Source organism: Loxodonta africana, chromosome 2 (assembly GCF_030014295.1).
Source record: "Loxodonta africana isolate mLoxAfr1 chromosome 2, mLoxAfr1.hap2, whole genome shotgun sequence".
Taxonomy (NCBI): Eukaryota; Metazoa; Chordata; class Mammalia; order Proboscidea; family Elephantidae; genus Loxodonta; species Loxodonta africana.
This window is the reverse complement of record NC_087343.1, coordinates 173,192,538-173,209,812: the sequence shown is the minus strand read 5'-3', so window position 1 is coordinate 173,209,812 and position 17,275 is coordinate 173,192,538. Positions and strand designations below refer to the sequence as shown.

The 17,275-nt window shown below is 43.5% G+C and overlaps 1 protein-coding gene across 7 annotated transcripts in view; it reads right to left on the bottom strand.

Moving 5' to 3' along the window:
• CYFIP2 (cytoplasmic FMR1 interacting protein 2) overlaps positions 1-17,275 on the bottom strand; it is a 164,366-nt gene that overhangs the window by 26,046 nt on the left and 121,045 nt on the right. The window lies entirely within an intron of this gene.

Sequence of the window (17,275 nt, the reverse complement as noted above, 5' to 3'; positions counted from 1 at the left end):
ATGGGAGGGCTGCCACCAAAGTCGAGTTTACAGCACACAAAGGCCTGTGTAAGGGATCCCAACAAGCTTCCATTGTGTGAGCCTATCTGACGGCTGTCCTCCCCTCTTGTCTAGTCATCATCTTAAAGGATGGACACTAGGCACCCACTCTGCCTAGAAACCCATCAAGCCACTCCCAGCCTAAAAGGGCCCTTCATCTGGCCTCTGAAGGCTGTTAGCATGGGTTCCTTCCCCACTGTTCTGCTCTTTTTGCTCCACCCATAGCAGCTCTTTGTTATCTGAGTGCCCCACATGTGCTCCCATCCCAGAATCTCTGCTCTCCTTCTGGAATGTTCCCTAAGTCATCTGTCCTCCTCTGCCCTACTTGGCTTAGTAAACTTCCACTCTCATCTGAAGCAACATTCTGTCAAGGAACACTTCCCTGAAGCCCCCTCCCCTTCTGCCCTTCACCTCCTCTCCCCTAGACAGAAACCAAATGAAACCAGTTGCGGCTAACTCATGGCATCCCCATGTGTTTCCAATAACAGATTTATCAAAAGTAGATCTCCAGGCCATTCTTCCGAGGTGCCTCTGGGTGGATTTGAACCTCCAACCTTTTGGTTAGCAGCTAAGCGCCCAAAGACTCCTGTCCTCATAGGACCAGGTTCTTTCCCTTTTCAACATTTGAACTCAATCTGTATTACGCATTCCTACATGTGACTATTTGATTAATATCTACCTCCTACTGTTGGAATTTAACCTCCATGAAGGAAGGAACCATGTTCACTTTTGACCATATTTTATTCCCAATGCTGAGCACGACCCATTGCTGCTGAGTAGATTCTGACCCATAGCGGCCCTATAGACACACAGTACCTGGTATATCACGAACGCTCAGCAGGTGCATGGAAAGAAAGTTTAGTGTTTGAGGCGTGTAAAGGAACTGAGACTCAGAACAGAATCTCTGCTACTGTAAGCGTTCCCACAGAAGCCTAGCTGTTTTCTCTTATTATTAAGGAAAGCATTTTCTGTTTTACTTATTACTCTATGAATTACCCGAGGCATTTTTTTGAAAAGCTCCAGGTGGTGGGATTTTCAAGTTAGTTTTTTTTTTCTCCTTCTCTTTCTTCCTTCCTTTTTCCTACTTGTCTACATTTATTAAATTTTATACATTGAACATGTTACTTCTAAAAATTAATTTAAATGTCTAAATTTAAAGTTAACTGATTCTTCTTACTTTAAAGCAAGGAGCTTCCAGGGTCATGGTGCTGGGATCAAAGAAAAGGAAATAAAATCCTAGCCTATCACTTGGCCCAGCAAGGAACAATATTTGCATCAGCTTCACAGAGTAAACGGAGCCCTGGTGGCGCCGTGGTTAAGAGCTTGTCAGCTAACTAAAAGGTCAGCAGTTCCAATTCACCAGCGGCTCCTTGGAAACCCTATGGGGCACTCTGTCCTACAGGGTTGCTATGAGTCAGAATCCACTCGACAGCAACGGGCTTTTTTGCGGGGGCCGGTGGTTAATAGAGTAAACAGTACAATAAAACCTGCGAGAGCTGGAGGCTGTGTAAGGTGAAGACCTGTCAGAGAACGAAAACTCAAATATTTCCTGCTTTTCTGCTAGTAGAGAGCGATAGAAAAGTGACTAGCCTGCACCCTGTCAAAGGTGGGAAAGTTGTGAGGCCTGGAGAAACAAGGCAGTCCCACTGAGTTCCGGCTCTCACAGGTTTCACTGTATTTGTTTTTTAACTTTTAGGTTATTCTTAAGGACAAGTCATAGATACAGAACAAAATACTAATGTTAACTCCTGTGATGATATAGAAGTATAGCTGGCAGGTGGCAGGAGGTGGAAGTGTCAGGAGAGAAGTCAGGAGTGTTCATTTCCTTGTCTTTAATGGAAAGAAGTCAAGATACCGTATCATCTCACCAAAAGCAGCAATGGAGGTGTAAGTATATTATCTATGATTACAAACGGAAATGAGAAGAAATAAGTAATATCATCAAATATTGAGAGGAAATGGGGTGTAATGTAAATAAGCTAAAAACTCATCTTTCCAACTAGACAGTCAGTAAATATTGTGTAAAGTTGCTAATTAAGAAACAGAGGTTATTCTCATGGTATTGTTAAGGAAATAACATAAGAGCTAGAAACAAATGATTAAAACCAGGTGCCTTGTGGATTGGGACTCCAGGTAGGGAGAGGTATGGCAGATCTAAGAAGGTTATTTTTCATCATAAGCTCATTTGTATTATTTGATTTTGTTATCATTTTAAGGGTCCTTCCCTAGAACTGAGAGTCTGTAACAATATAATCACTTTGTTCTTCAGGGAAGGAGAGGCGATTAGCATTTACTGAGCACCAACTATGTGCCAGGTACTTTATATCCTTTGTCTAAGCTTCGCAACATCCCTGTGAAGTAGGTCTTACTATCTCCACCTTATAGATGTGGACACTGAGGTGAAGTTTCCTCACTGGGTCCACATAGCTATCAAAGTAAGCTGTCGAGCTGGCATCCACCAGTTTGTTGTACTGTGGTGGCTTGTGTATTGCTGTGCCAATGCTATTTCAAACACCAGCAGGGTCACCCATGGTGGACAGGTTTCAGCAGAGCTTCCAGTCTAAGACAGACCAGGAAGAAAGGCCTGGTGATCTACTTTCAAAACTCAGGCAATGAAAACCGCAGAGATCACAATAGAATCTTCTCTGATACAGTGCTGGAAGATGAGCCCCTTACGTTGGAAGGTACTCCTCAATAGCTGCAACAATGGACTCAAACATGCCAATGGCCATGAAGATGGCGCGGGACCTGGCAACATTTTGTTCTGTTGTATGTGGGGTTGTCATGAGTTGGAGCTGACTAGATAGCAACTAACAACAGCAACCGAGCTAGCATTTAGACGCAGGATCCCCTCACTTCAACACCCATGATTTTCCCACAGCAGCCCATGCTGCCAAGACCTTGGGAAACTTGAAACTCATTTCTGATTATACACATTTATGAAAAAATATATAAAATTATTAAAGATAGAGACAGGAAAAGTTACTTAAAATCTTTTCACCTGAGAAATTTTTAGCCTCACTCGTAACTGATAGGATGATATCATTTGTTGCTTTACTCACTAGGTTTTGGTCATAAGCATCTAATGTCTTTTAGACTTCAAAAGTCGTGATGTACATATGCAGTGGGAAGAAGAATGAAAAAACATCCTTAAAGCTATCTTTTAGCTTAAGAAACTCTATCCCCTAGCCTGAAGAGGTAATCTCTCTCCTGATTTTGTGTAAATAATCTGTTTTGCATTGGGTAAATCTGCTGCAAAAGATCTCTTTAAAGCACTGAAAAGCAAAGATGTCACTTTGAGGACTAAGGTGTGCCTGACCCAAGCCTTGATATTTTCAGTTGCCTCACTGGCATGCAAAAGCTGGACAATGAATAAGGAAGACTGAAGAAGAATTGACGTCTCTGTGTTACGGTGTTGGCGAAGAAGATTGAATATAGGGCCCTGGGTGGGGCAAGATCTTTCTTTAGAGGATTCCTCTGTGTCTCTAGCAAGTCTCATGTTGGGAATACTGATTTTAAAACTCCAAGTGGCCGATTAGAGCCTGCTGGGTGGTGAATGTCCACAGCATCTGAGTCTACCCTCCTTGTCTTCAGGCCCAGCGGTCACTGCCCCCAGACCATATACCCCTCAGAGCCACTGGACTGCACACCCAAACTGCTGGTGCTGGGAGGGAGAGGCTGAGCCTGCAATGCCACCAGCAAAGGCCGCAGGGGACTAACGATGGCTGTTACAAGTCACTGGGGTGTGTAAACAGAAAATTCATGGGCTGGGGGGGAAAAAAAAAGTCTGGGTTTTAATTGGAACAGAGACAAGACCCAGAGTCCTCCTTCCATCATGCTGCCTTGAAACAAACAGCTGAGTGGTTAGCGATTGCCAGTTAGCGTCTACGCCTTGCTAGTTAGACTGTGTGTCTGGCCAATAGGAAGTGGGCATTTCAGGAAGCAAGTTCCTCCCAGGTACCAAAGCAGGACCAACCCCAGTGCCCAGAATGTCAGGACAACCAGGCAGTGTCCACACATCTCAGGTTACTGTTGCTTGACGTGTGTGCTTGTGGTGGCCCTGGGGTTATCTCATGTACCAACCATGACTGGGAGGCCGTGATTGCTTTTGGAGGGGACTCTGACATCACATTCAGGCTCAGCAGGACCATCAATGTCTGCCTTGGGGTGGGGAAAGGCAGGGCCACTCAAGCTACATATTTGGGATCCTTGGGTTTCCAAGAACCATCAACAACCACAACAGTAATATTCTAGCTACCCTACATGTATTATTTGGCTTGACATTCGTCATTTTCTTCTAGAAGTGCACCAAAATACTTAATTTAGCCTCCAGGCAAAGGCTGTCCTCTGAAAATGATTAACTTAGCAGATACGCTTTTTAAATTGCTACTCTAGCCCCTTTTCTTTTTGTTGGCTGGGTATTTACATTCATTTCTGAAAAATGAGAAAATCCAGAGAAAAAAATTTTTTTAAGAAAAAAATTATAATCCTACCCCTTAGACGTAATCACTGATAATATTTTGGGGTTTACCAGTTTCTTCAATGCATATAACACTTAAACATTGATTTTGAAATCAGAATGAGACATAAAATAATTTTTCATCTGTTATCTATCTTTTATCACTTTTATCATAGACTATGAACATCTTACCACATACTGTACAGAGCTTCTATTATAATGTGTGGTTGTTTTGTTTTTTTGTGGCCTGGGGAATCTTTTAGTTCCCCCATACCCATCCTGCCCCTAAAAATTATTTAAAAAATGAATATCCACCGAAGTACTGGCTCTCACAGTACTCCCCTTCTCGGATCCCATCTTAGGCGGTGTTTGCATTTTAGTGGGTATGATTCAGAAAGTCAAATCAGTGGAGTGGGTCTCTAACAGGAGAGTTTGAGATACTGTGATAGAAAATGGAGGAGAAGGTTGGGGAGAGGTCCTCTTGGTGCCCCTTGAATTACAGTATAACGCCAAGGAGGGGGAAACCCTGGTGGCGTAGTGGTTAAGTGCTATGGCTGCTAACCAAAGGGTCGGCAGTTTGGATCTGCCAGGTGCTCCTTGGAAACTCTATGGGGCAGTTCTACTCTGTCCTATAGGGTCGCTATGAGTTGGAATCGACTCGATGGCAGTGGGCTTGGTTTTGGTTTTTTGCCAAGGAGGGAGCTGTCAACAAATGTTAGAGCAGAATTCAGTAGGGTTAAGCCTTGCCCCTGCTACAGACATGCACTGTGCCTCAGTTTCCCTACCTTTACTTCACCCTCCAAAGTCAGCTGGGTGGTTGGACTGTTCAACTAGAGAGAGACAGTGATTAAAAAAAGATGGAGATGGAAAGTAGCCACGGGCCAAATTCTCAAGGTCTTGGAGGTCAAAGTTGGGAGTCTGGGTTTTAAGTTCAATGAGAAGCCACTGATTGCTTTAAGCAGAAGAGTAACGTGATCTGGTTTTATAATTTTATGAAGAACCTTTTGCTGCTACATGGAGAAATCCGCTGTGCCTTTTTGTCTCCTAATGTTCTTTCCTACTAGTAAATACCACCTTTACCATGCTCTTCCCTTGATACAGGAGTGGAAAGGAAGTGACCCTCAAAGGCACTGGCTTTGAGACATTTCTTGTCAATTAAGCATGAAGAGAAGGTGTTATTATTGTGTTCTCCAAAAGTCACTGGAGCAGAAGGCCGGTCTCCCCAGGGTGGCCACTGGGAGGAGGTCAGCCTACGGCAAAGTTCTGGGTGTTCTCTCAGGACCACTCACTCATCCTGTGGGGACTGGCCAGTTTCCCTGGCTTCACTTGCCTTCCCATGGTCCTTAGTTGATATTTCCTGATGGTAAATCAAATACATGGGGAGCATTAGAGTCAGGGCTGACTAGGGAGCTAGCCGATGTCTCTATAAATTTAAAAAAGGAGGTCAGAAGTAGCTCCAGGGCATATGTTGCCAGAAATAAATCTTACCAACTAGTGGACGTACCTGGAAACAAAAAACTCTCATATTGACTTTATTCCTCCTTATATATCGTGACCTTGTCTGTATAGAGACCCCTTTTCTTTCTTAGCTCTTAAAATCTCACAAGGTTTTCTTTTTCCTTTCAACTTTGTATTATGAAAAATGTCACACATAAACATTTGAAAGAGCAATGAACAATCCTTATGCTCCTCCTGTAGATTCACAATGAACATTCTGCCGCATCTGCTTTAACGTTATGCTTTATGGCAAGGAGACCTGGTGGCACAATGGTTAAGTGCTCGGCTGCTAACTGAAAGACTGGCAGTTGGAACCCACTCCGTGGCTCCAGGGGAGAAAGACCTGGTGATCCGCTCCTGTAAAGATTATAGCCGACAAAACCTATTGGGCAGTTCTGCTCTGTCGCGTGGGGGTTGCTATGGGTTGGAAGTGATCCAACGGCACCTGACAATACAACATGCTTTACTGAGGAGTTTCTGTTTAAATGGTTAATGCACTCAGCTGACAGAAAGGTTGGAGGTTCGAATCTACCTGAGGTGCCCTGGAAGAAAGGTGTGGTGACCTACTTCTGAAAAATCAGCCATGAAATCCCTATGGAGCACAGTTCTACTCTGATACACATGGACGGGGTCGCCATGAGTGGAGTCGATTTGTTGGCAACTTTTTTTTTTTTTAATGTTTCACTGAATCATTTGAAAGTAAATTGCAGATATTATGTCACTTCAGCCTTATATGCTTCAGCATGCAACTCTTAAAAATAAGAACATCCTCCTACCTGACCTTAGTATTGCGATCACTTGAGTTTAAAAAAATTTCTTATATTATTATATATGTAACATCATCATATACTGTGCAGTCGATACTCAAATTTCCTCAGATATCCCTAAAATACATATTTTATAGCTTTTCTCCCAAACAGGATATAACCATAGTAAGTTTCCTAAAGTATGGATAACAAGCAGTTGCTCTAATGAAAAAAAAATTTCAATATTCCCTTTTTTGGTAACTGCCAGGTCCTCGTGCTTCTGGAGAGTTCCTCCCCGGGAGGTGCTAATGGGTGAAATTTGCTACTCAGTAACTTCTGCATATACCAAGCGTCACTTATTATTCCCATTACTTATACCAACCAGTAACATGTTATAAGAGAAGGGGTCACTAGGTGATTAATAAGGCCTGCTGTAAAACTGCTTTTTGTCAACAAAGCAAAAGTGAAGAGGCATTTGGAATCACGATGCAAAACTATTTTATTACAGTACAACGTGAGGAAGCCAGAAACTGTGTAAGGCAGAAACCTGTCAGAGAAGGAAAATTCAAATATTTTCCACTTAAACAAGCAACAGGAAAGTGTTAAGACTGCAACCCTGTCAAAGGTGGAAAACTTGAGAGACCCGGAAAAAAAAGACAGTTCTGTTGAGTTCCGGCTCTCATAGGTTTCACTGTATAAGGAACCCACGATCAAAATTTTTCAAGGGATGAGTATTTTATTTTGTGTTAATTTCAGTCTTAACATTTTCTTCTTGTATTATACTTTATTTAAAACTGAGAGACTATAAGAGATGTCTATCAAATACCACATAACCTCAAGTGTTCCCAACTCACTTAGTCTATGAGGCTAACTAGATTTCAGGTGGTTAAAGAACACAAAGTTTCAGTGCCTGCACATAAAAAAACAGGTCCAGTGTGATCCTGGAGCCCTGGTGGTGGAGTAGTTAAGAGCTTGGCTGCTAACCAATAGGTCGGCAGTTCGAATCCACCAGCCGCTCCTTGGAAGCCCCATGGGGCAGTTCTACTCTGTCCTATAGAGTCGCTATGAGTTGGAATCGGCTTGACAGCAATGGATTTTTTTTTTATTGTGATCCTAAGAATGTCAGATTCATGTTAGAACAGCAGTAGCCTCTACTTTTAGGCTCTGTTCCTGGGCGAAAAACTATGTACTGTTTTCAGCTGATTTCCTAAAGAAATTATCAAACCAATCTCAAAACAATATATTCTTAAATAACTTTAGCTCTGATTTTTGAGGGAGCAAAAAGACAATTAATTCTAACATTATGTTTTTTTTAAGTGTGGAGAAATGAGTCAGAAAAGTGAATGCTGATGGGACCCCCCCCCTCCCCCCGCCACGACCAACAAACCCTCACTCTAGTTTTCTGGAGGGAAGGGCATGGGAGAACAGGACCTCTCTGGCATTGAACTTGGTTTAAGAAACCAGACAGTTCCTTGTTCTAAACATTTCCTTATACGGGCATACCTAGATTGTTAGTGAAAACGTTTCCTACATACTGATGCTAAATCCATGGATACAAGAATCCACCACAGTCCTACTCAGCACAGAAACTACAAGTTTGAACTCACACAGTGGCTCCACAGGAACAAGACCGGCGACCTGCTCCTATAAAGACCACAGCCAAGGAAACCTGTCACACGGGGTCGCTGTGAGTTGGAATCGATTCAATGGCATCTAACCACATACGTTTTACTGAGGAGTCCCTGGGTGGTGCAAACGGTTAACGCACTCAGCTGCTGAGTGAAGGTTGGAGGTTCAAGTCTACCCAAAGGTGCCTCTGAAGGTCTGATGATCTACTTCAGAAGAATTAGCCATGAAAACCCTATGAAGCTAATTTCACTTGGGACTCCCGGTGCTGGGGGAAGCTCTGCTGAGATATGCTGCATCTGCTCCTACTCTGTGGCCCCTCACTTCCAGCAGCACTCTGTAGCCCTGGCTAAACAATCAGTAACTTACCCTTACCTCACTCTCTGCAGGCTGTGTGTGTGCACACATGTGGTCTTTTCCCACCAATCTGTGCCTCACTTAAAATAATGCTATATATTACTATCTAGTAACTCCCCCGTTGCTGTTGGATTGATTCTGACTCATAGTGGCCCTACGTGCATCAGGGTAGAACTGTGCTCCATAGGGTTTTCAATGGCTGGTTCTTTTGGAAGCAGATTCCAGGCCTTTCTTCCTAGGCACTTCAGGGTGAACTCGAACACTAACCTTTTGGTTAGCAGCTGAATGCGTTAACCATTTACACCACCCTGGGCACTGGTAGTTCTGTGGTAGAATTCTCCATGCAGTAGACCTGGGTTTGATTCCTGGCCAATGCGCCTCATACATAACTACCATCTGTCTGTCAGTGGAAGCTTGTGTGTTGCTATGATGCTAAGCAGGTTTCAGCGGAGCTTCTAGACTAAGACACAGTAGGAAGAAAGGCCTGGTGATCTACTTTCAAAAATCAGCTAATGAAAACCCTATGAGTCACAACAGTCCAGTCCCCAACCAATCATGGAGATGGCACAAGACTGGTTGTCCACAGGGTCTCCGTGAGTTGGGTGCTGACTCGATGGTTGGCTTGATGGCCGCCAACAACAAGCTAACAACCGTATCTCCCCTCTCCCCGCCCAAAGTTGCCAAGAGGCTAATAGAATTATTATCCCAGATCAAATTCAGCCTCACCAGAATCATGTCTGGCCAACACAGAGATCCACGGCCAGGAAACTGGCTTTCCCCCTTTCCCCCAAGTGCATGCCAGGGTCTTCCAAGGCTGGCATTCTCCAGAGAGAGGGAACTGGGGGCACAGGGCAATGGCATTTAGTAATAGTCACTCACACAGTGAGAGAATTCTTTCCTTTTCAATTTCTTATCAATATTTCTGACAAGCTTAATGAGGAAGTCTCCATTTGGAACTGGCACCTCGTTAACTCCTTGCTCACATTTGCTAAACTCCCTTTTTATCAGAGAGAGTGGGCAGCTGTCAGGTTCACAGCCCTCAGCAGGCAGCAGCTGCGATTATACGACTTTGCTTTATTTCTACTGAATTTGCTATTCTGGTTGCTTTCCTAAAGTGTTTTTTATAATAGTGGCAAGAGATAATGATTCTTTTTTAATGTAAATGATATAAACTTTCCTTTTAAAATAAGTTTAAGTTAAAAAGTAAGTTGAATTAAATAAAAATATTATATAAATAATAGACCCAGTAGTATGCCCAAAAACCAAACCAAACCCACTACCATCGAGTCGATTCAGACTCATAGCGACCTATAGGACAGAGTAGAACTGCCCCATAGAGTTTCCAAGGAGTGCCTAGCGGATCTGGACTGCCAACCTCTTGGTTAACAGCTGTAGCACTTAACCACTAGGCCAGCAGGGTTTCCCAGTAGTATACAGATACAGCAAAATCATGAGGACTACACACCAATGATTAATGAATTTTGGAAACATTAGGTCAAGAAGATTCCCTCCAGAACACGGTCCTCCACTCCAGCTGCACACTTGAAATAAGTACAAGCCCCCCCACCCCGCCACTGCCGTTGAGTGGATTCCGACTCATAGTGACCCTATAGGACAGAGTAGAACTGTCCCATAGGGTTTCCAAGGAGCAGCCGGTGGACTTGAACTGCTGACCTTTGGGTTAGCTGCCAATCTCTTGACCACTGTGCTACCAGGCCTCCTGAATCAAGTGCAGAGCTTTTAAAATACTTGGATCCCACTCTCATAGAGTTTGTTTTCCTCCAAGTGAGATAAGGCTCAGATGAGATACTGTTGTTAGCTGCCATTAGAGTCAACCATTGAGTCAGCCTCCAACTCATGGCTACCCCACATACAACAGCAACAAAATACTGCCTGGTCCTGCACCATGCCCACGATTGGCTGGGGGCTGGTCTGTTGTGATTCACAGGATTTTTTAGAAGCTTTCTAAGAGACTTTAATGAGCAGCTGCAGTTGCACTAGACTGCTGCCTCGCTCATCTTTGGAGATGTCCACTGTATAATAGTACTTAGTGGAGCAAAGGGTATTACGCTCCCCCAAATCCTCAGCTTCCAGGTACTCTGTCCACTGGGGTCTCCTCATAGAAGTCAGTGATACAAAATTACATAATCAAGGCTCTGATTCCTTGGCAGTTACTGACAAGGCTGGTAAAATAAGCAAAATATATTTCAAGGACCGAGATGACTCTGGATGGAGGTGACTGATCACCTCTATCTCACGCTGAATGGAGGTATCTTGAGAATTTTAGGTAAGCAGGGACATTTCTATACATCATCTTGGACCAAGGTGAAATGTCACTCCTCTCATTCACTGAGGCCTGTGTCACATGCTGAGGATACAATAATGGCCCTCACCTGGGCAATCTTTCCTTCATCTCCCCCGTTTCAATTCCCACAGATCAGTTTGTTCTTGTTTTATACCATGTTTCACTCTATTGCTATCGTCTCTTTGTATACCTAGGCTGGTGTCTTCAAAATACTTTTATCAGAAAAATTCTGAGCAAACACCTCAACAGATACTGTTATAGCTGTCACTGTCAAATGGCATGTTAAGAAATAGTAGAGCTTAATTTCTTTCTTATGTTTTAATAAATAGCTAGAAGCTTTGATATCAGCTTGCCCACTCCCTGGAGGGCTAGCCTTCTATTTTGAGGACCTCAGTGTAGACAGTGGGCAGAGCCATCAGAGAAGGGGTGGTGACTAATAAGTACTGGAGTCTTCATGTTGCCTAGCCTGTGGTGAGTTCTTGGTCACGTCTGTAGAACCAGGGACCTTTACCTGTCAGACTGTTTTTGCCAAGTACCTATTGTCGATGACCCTCGTAGGTTTGTTTTCCCAATTAGGACATGACTGAAAGGGTAGACATATGATTAAAGACTGTAAAGATATGGAAAGGAAAAGCCCTACTGGGAATCAAGGTGGTGCCATCCCACAAAGCCGGGCTCATTTTCCGTATAGGACACAGAAGAGAACTCGTGTTGTGGGTAGCTGAAGGAGGATTTTCTCAGGGTGACTGACAAAATAATCCTGGATCAAACATAGATGGTGGGTTTGGGGAGGCACTGGGTGGGCTGTCTCAGAAGCAGAAAGAAAACAGAAACTAATCACCACTTTGCCGCAGGCATACTGATAACTGTTGCTGAGAAACTCTGCCCCCTGTGGTTTCTGAAGGCTCTTCTAGCTCTGACTGGCATTTGATTCTGTGAGTTTGGGCGAGGCTCTTCTCACCTTGCATAAGACAAGTAATGCTCTCAAATAACTGGCCAGAACGTGACTGTGGCCCACTCAACCAAAAGCAGGAGAGAAGAAATAAAAAATGGAGGCAAAAACAGAGAAGACTCTCGAGTCTTAGGCAAGAGGAACTGCAGTAAAAGGCAGACAGGCCAGTGGTCTCTTTCAGTCGCTCCCATGAACGACTAGGGCCCTCTCCTGGTGTGTCCTGGCATGACATACAATGGGCTGATGTCTAGAAAAGCACATAAAATTTGAACAAAAGCTTGATGATTGTGGAATATTTCCCTAATATACACCTTATAATTTTCCAGGGTAGGAAATACCAGAGGGAGTACTAGACATGAATAACATTTCTTTTAAAAACACAACAGACTTACAAGTAGACATTTAAATGCTGATTCATTTCAGATTAGATTCAACACATTTATTAAGTGCCTGCTGTGTCTGTGCCACCCAGGGACTGCTCGATAAATGTCAGATGGAGCACGGCAGAGCAGAGAGGAAAGACGTTTCAAGAAGTGGTGCTGGGGCAACTTGGCATCAATACGAAATTAGCTGAATGAAATGAAATTCTACCTCTTACTAAACACAGACATCAATTCGAAGTGAATAACAGACCTAAATGTAAAAGGCTAAACTCTAAAACTTTTAGAAGACAACGTATCTTCATGGCTTTGAAGTAGGGAACATTTTTTAAACAAGTCACAAAAGCACCAACAATTAAGGAAAGGAATGATAGACTAAGCCTTAAGCGCTTACATTCATCAAAAGTCACAGAAATACATTTGCAATACTTGTATCCATAATATATAAATAAGTTCTACAAATCAATAAGAAAAAGATAGGCAAAAATGGACAGCACTTTAAGATGGGTTTCCAAATGGCCAACAACATATGGCAAGAGGCTCTGACTTGTTGTCATCAGGAAAACAAAACCATGGTTAGATATTATATCACACCTACCAGAACGGCTACAATTAAACAGAAGGGCAAACCCAAGTGTTCACGAGGGTGTGAAGAAACTAAAATTCTCACACACTGTTGATCGGAGTGTAAACTGGTACTGCCACTTTGTAAAACTGCCACTGTCTATGGGAGCTAAACATATGTCAACTCACTGGCTTAGCTATTCCACTACTAGGTTCACCTAATAGGAATGAGATACGCATCAAAAGATACATATCATGAAAAGATATGCACAGGAATATTCACGCCATCATTTTTCATAATAGTCCCAAACTTGAAACAACCCAAATGTCTATCCACAGCCAAATGGCGATTAAACTGTTCTAGTCATACAACGAGAATCTACACAGTAATGAAAACGAATGGACTGCAGCTGCGTTCTACAACAAGGATACCTCTCACAGGTAAATGTTGAACGACAGAAGCCAGGCAGGAAAGGGGAAACATACAAATGATTCCATTTATGTGAAGTTCAAAGACAGGCAAAACTGATCTCTGGGCACAGAAGACAGCATCACAGCTACTTTTGGAGCACAGACTGGAAGGGAGCATGCAGAAACCTTCCATGGTACAATAAACGTTCTGTGTCCAGGCCTGGGTGGGGGCTACGTGGGCATGCACCTTCAAAAAGCTGTATGCTTAGGATTTATGCATTCGAGAGCACATATGTCATACCTAGTCCCTGGATACTACAAACGGTTAAGTGCTCGGCTAACCAAAAGGTTGGCAGATCAAGTCTACCAAGAGGCACCTCAGAAGAAAGGCCTGGTGATCTAATTCTAAACAATCAGCCACTGAAAACCCTGTGGAACACAGCTCTCCTCTGACACACATGGGGCTGCCATGAGGTGGAATTACCTTGATGGTAACTTTTTTTTTTTTAATACCTTAATTAAAAACATAAAACAAATCATAGGGTTTCTGTACCTTTTCTCTTTCTTTCTAAAACTATCACGTATTACTTCTGTTTTTAAATTAATGTTTAGTTTGCCAATAACACATGAATATACTTTCCTTGTAAAAAAATTAAGATATTACAGACAAGGCTGGAGGCCTTGTTGACCTCTAATCCTGGCTCCCTCCCTACTTCCTAGAGGAAATTACTGTGAGCTCTTTGTTGTGCTTTTTTTCAAAGCAATGCTATTTTGTGGAATTTATTTTTGTTTATTTTACACATATGGCATCATAATGTGTGTATTGTTCTGGAACTTACTTTTTTCACTTCATATGATTCCTTGCACCACTTTTCTATGTTGGTATGTACAAAGCTACTTTATCACACCTTATTCTTTTTAACTGCTTCAGAATCTGCCATGGACTTCATGTTCACAGTTTATACAGCAGTTCCTCTGTGAACGGGTATTGAATATTAAGGCATCTTTCTTCTCTCTCTCTCTCTTTGGCAATTAGTATTCCTCTTTAATGAGGACAACTGCTATCTAACATTTAAATATTTATTTAATTCCAGCTTCCTAACCTAACCTAATTAGCTCCAGAAAGAGCATGCCTCATTTCAGTCTCAGAAAGCAGTATCTCAACCTTGGGGATTTCCCTAGTGGTCCAAGTACAAACTGGGGCCCTCAGGTTTGTGGTCCCCTGTCCCTGCAGTTGGGTCAGTACCAGAAACCTATGTTTCTGTTCTTGTGCCTCTGCTGCTGATGTGCTGTGTGACCTCAGGTGAGTTCCTCCCCTCTCTGGTTCTCCATCTCCTCACCTACGAACAGAGGGGGTTGAAGCACATGTAGTTCTATGGTCTTTCTCGGTTCTGAAGGTCTTTGATCCTCAGTGTCCTGTTGTCCCCAGTGGTATATGCAAGTGATCACCCTTGTAGCTCCATAAAGTCTGCCTCCTGGGATCTTCACAGGGGAATCTTAACTGGTACTCTCAGATTCTTAGCACCTCATGAAAGGAGGTGCTAACAGGGGACACTTAGGAACTGAGGCCTTGAGCAGCTCTTCTTTATCCCTACGGCTTCCGAAAGCCAAGTTTCCATAGCAACCCAGGCCCACTGAACCATGTTAAAAACCTGTTATCATAAAGAGGAACAATTAGCTGTCTCAAGAGTCCATTTGAAGGGGGAGAAAGAAGGACAATTATCCCCTACAGAGGAAGAGGACAACAGGGCCCGTTTCAGAGACTCTCAGATAGGCCTTACAGCAACTGGCATGAACCCCCCATTTTAAAGATGGGGACACTGATGTATGGAATGAACCCTTTCTGGCTCCTATTCTGAAGCTTTCTACTGTTCCTTCCTTCTCATTTTCCTGTACCTTTGTTCTATCTTGTTCTTAATTCCTCCCTATCCTCCTCCCTATTCTCTGTGGGCTACTGCCTCCAAGAAGATCTCTAAATGAGATGACTTATAGCCATATCCTTTACTCACCTTCCAGTCAGTTCTCCTGACAGCCAAAATGGCCTTTTAAAAAAAGGAAATCAGATCCTATTACATTTCTCTTCATGGAGTTTCTGTGTGGTACAAATGGTTAAATGTTCAGCTATAGTTCAAACCTACCCAGAGGCTCCTTGGAGACAGGCCTGGTAATCTACTCTCAAAAAATTAGCTATTTAAAATCCTATGGAGTACAGTTTTATCCTGACACACATGGGGTCACCATGAATCAGAGTTGACTCAGTGGCAACCAACAACACTCTTCTGTTCACATCTTCCAGTGGCTCTCAATGGTGGCCCAGGAAGCCCTGATGACCCATCGCCCAGCTGTCGCTCCCGCCTCAGTTCTTTCCTTTTCCCCTTTGCCCCTTCACTCCAGCTTACCCTAGTGTCCTTTCTGTGCCTTGAGGACACCAAGCTCCATCCTCTCTAAGAACAGCACATCCCCCCCAACCCCACGCCCATCACTGTCTATCCATCCTATTACTCTGTTCATTACTCATTACTCATAGCAAGTATCACTATCTGAAAATCACACTCTGGTTGTTTACGACTTTGCTCATCCCCATCACTGGATAAAAATGGAAATAATCTGTCTCTCTTGTTTACCACCATTTCCTTGCCACCCAGCATCGTGTCTGGTGATAAGTGGGCTCCCGACCCCTGTTTTCTAGATGAGTATATGGATGTGTGGATGGATTCTGAAAGATATCCTCACTGCATCCTGAGGATTAGGTTGCTCAGGGCTGTACCAGGTACCTTCATACCTGTAGGATTGGGCCCACCTGGGGACTCCACCCACAGAGAAGAGCTGAGACATCATGGTGTGTACTGGGGAGGAATGTGGAGAACAGAACCTGGAAGACAGCTGCCTCCATGACTCAGCCCTGAGGGCTGGCTAGGATAGATGAAGGGCCCAGTGGGAAAGATTGGGAACTGGTTCTGTGTGATGCTGAGGGGAATTCAGAAGGAAGTGTGCTTCTGCTCATTGTCATGGACTGAACTGTGTTCCCCCAAAAATATCTGACAAATTGGGTAGTCTATGATTCCCAGTATTGTGTGATTGTCCACCATTTTGTCATCTGATGTGCTATAAATCCTACCTCTATGATGTTGCTGAGGTGGGATAAGCAGCAGTTATATTAATGAGACAGGAGTCAATCCACAAGTTTAGGTTGTGTCTTAAGTCAACATCTTTTGAAATATAAAAGAGAGAAACAAGCAAAGAGGCCTGGGGGGACCTCATACTTCCAAGAAAGCAGAGCCAGGAGTGCACGTCCTTTGGACCTAGGGGTCCCTGTGCTGAGAAGCTCCTAGAGCAGGCAAAGATTGATGACAAGGACTTTCCCCAAAGCTGAGGGAGCAGCATTGCCATTCCAGAGAGCCTGGAAGGCGGAGCTGAAGCCCAGGGCCAAGGGACCTACACTCAGAATCTGGAGATTGATGGCAAGGAACTTCCTCCGGAGCTCAGAGAGATAGAAAGCCTTCCTCTGGAGCTGGTGTCCTAAATTCTGACTTCTAGCTTACTAGACTGTGAAAGAATAAATTCTCTTTGTTAAAGCCACCCACTTGTGGTATTTTTGTTATAGCAGCGCTAGACGACTGAGACACTCATCACGACGACTGCTGTCAATTATATCAAGCTCTTACTGTATGCATTTTATATAATTACGTGCTTTCAACCTTAAAACAGGGTGGATTCATTATCTCCCATCACAGAAAATGAAGATACTTTTTTACATGTTCTTCCCTCAGCCTGGCACAGTCTCCCCCTAGCTCTGTTGTTGTTGTTGTTAAGTGCCGTCGAGTCGGTTCCGACTCATAGCGACCCTATGCACAACAGAACGACACACTGCCCGGTCCTACGCCATCCTTACAATCGTTGTTAAGCTTGAGCTTATTGTGGCAGCCACTGTGTCAATCC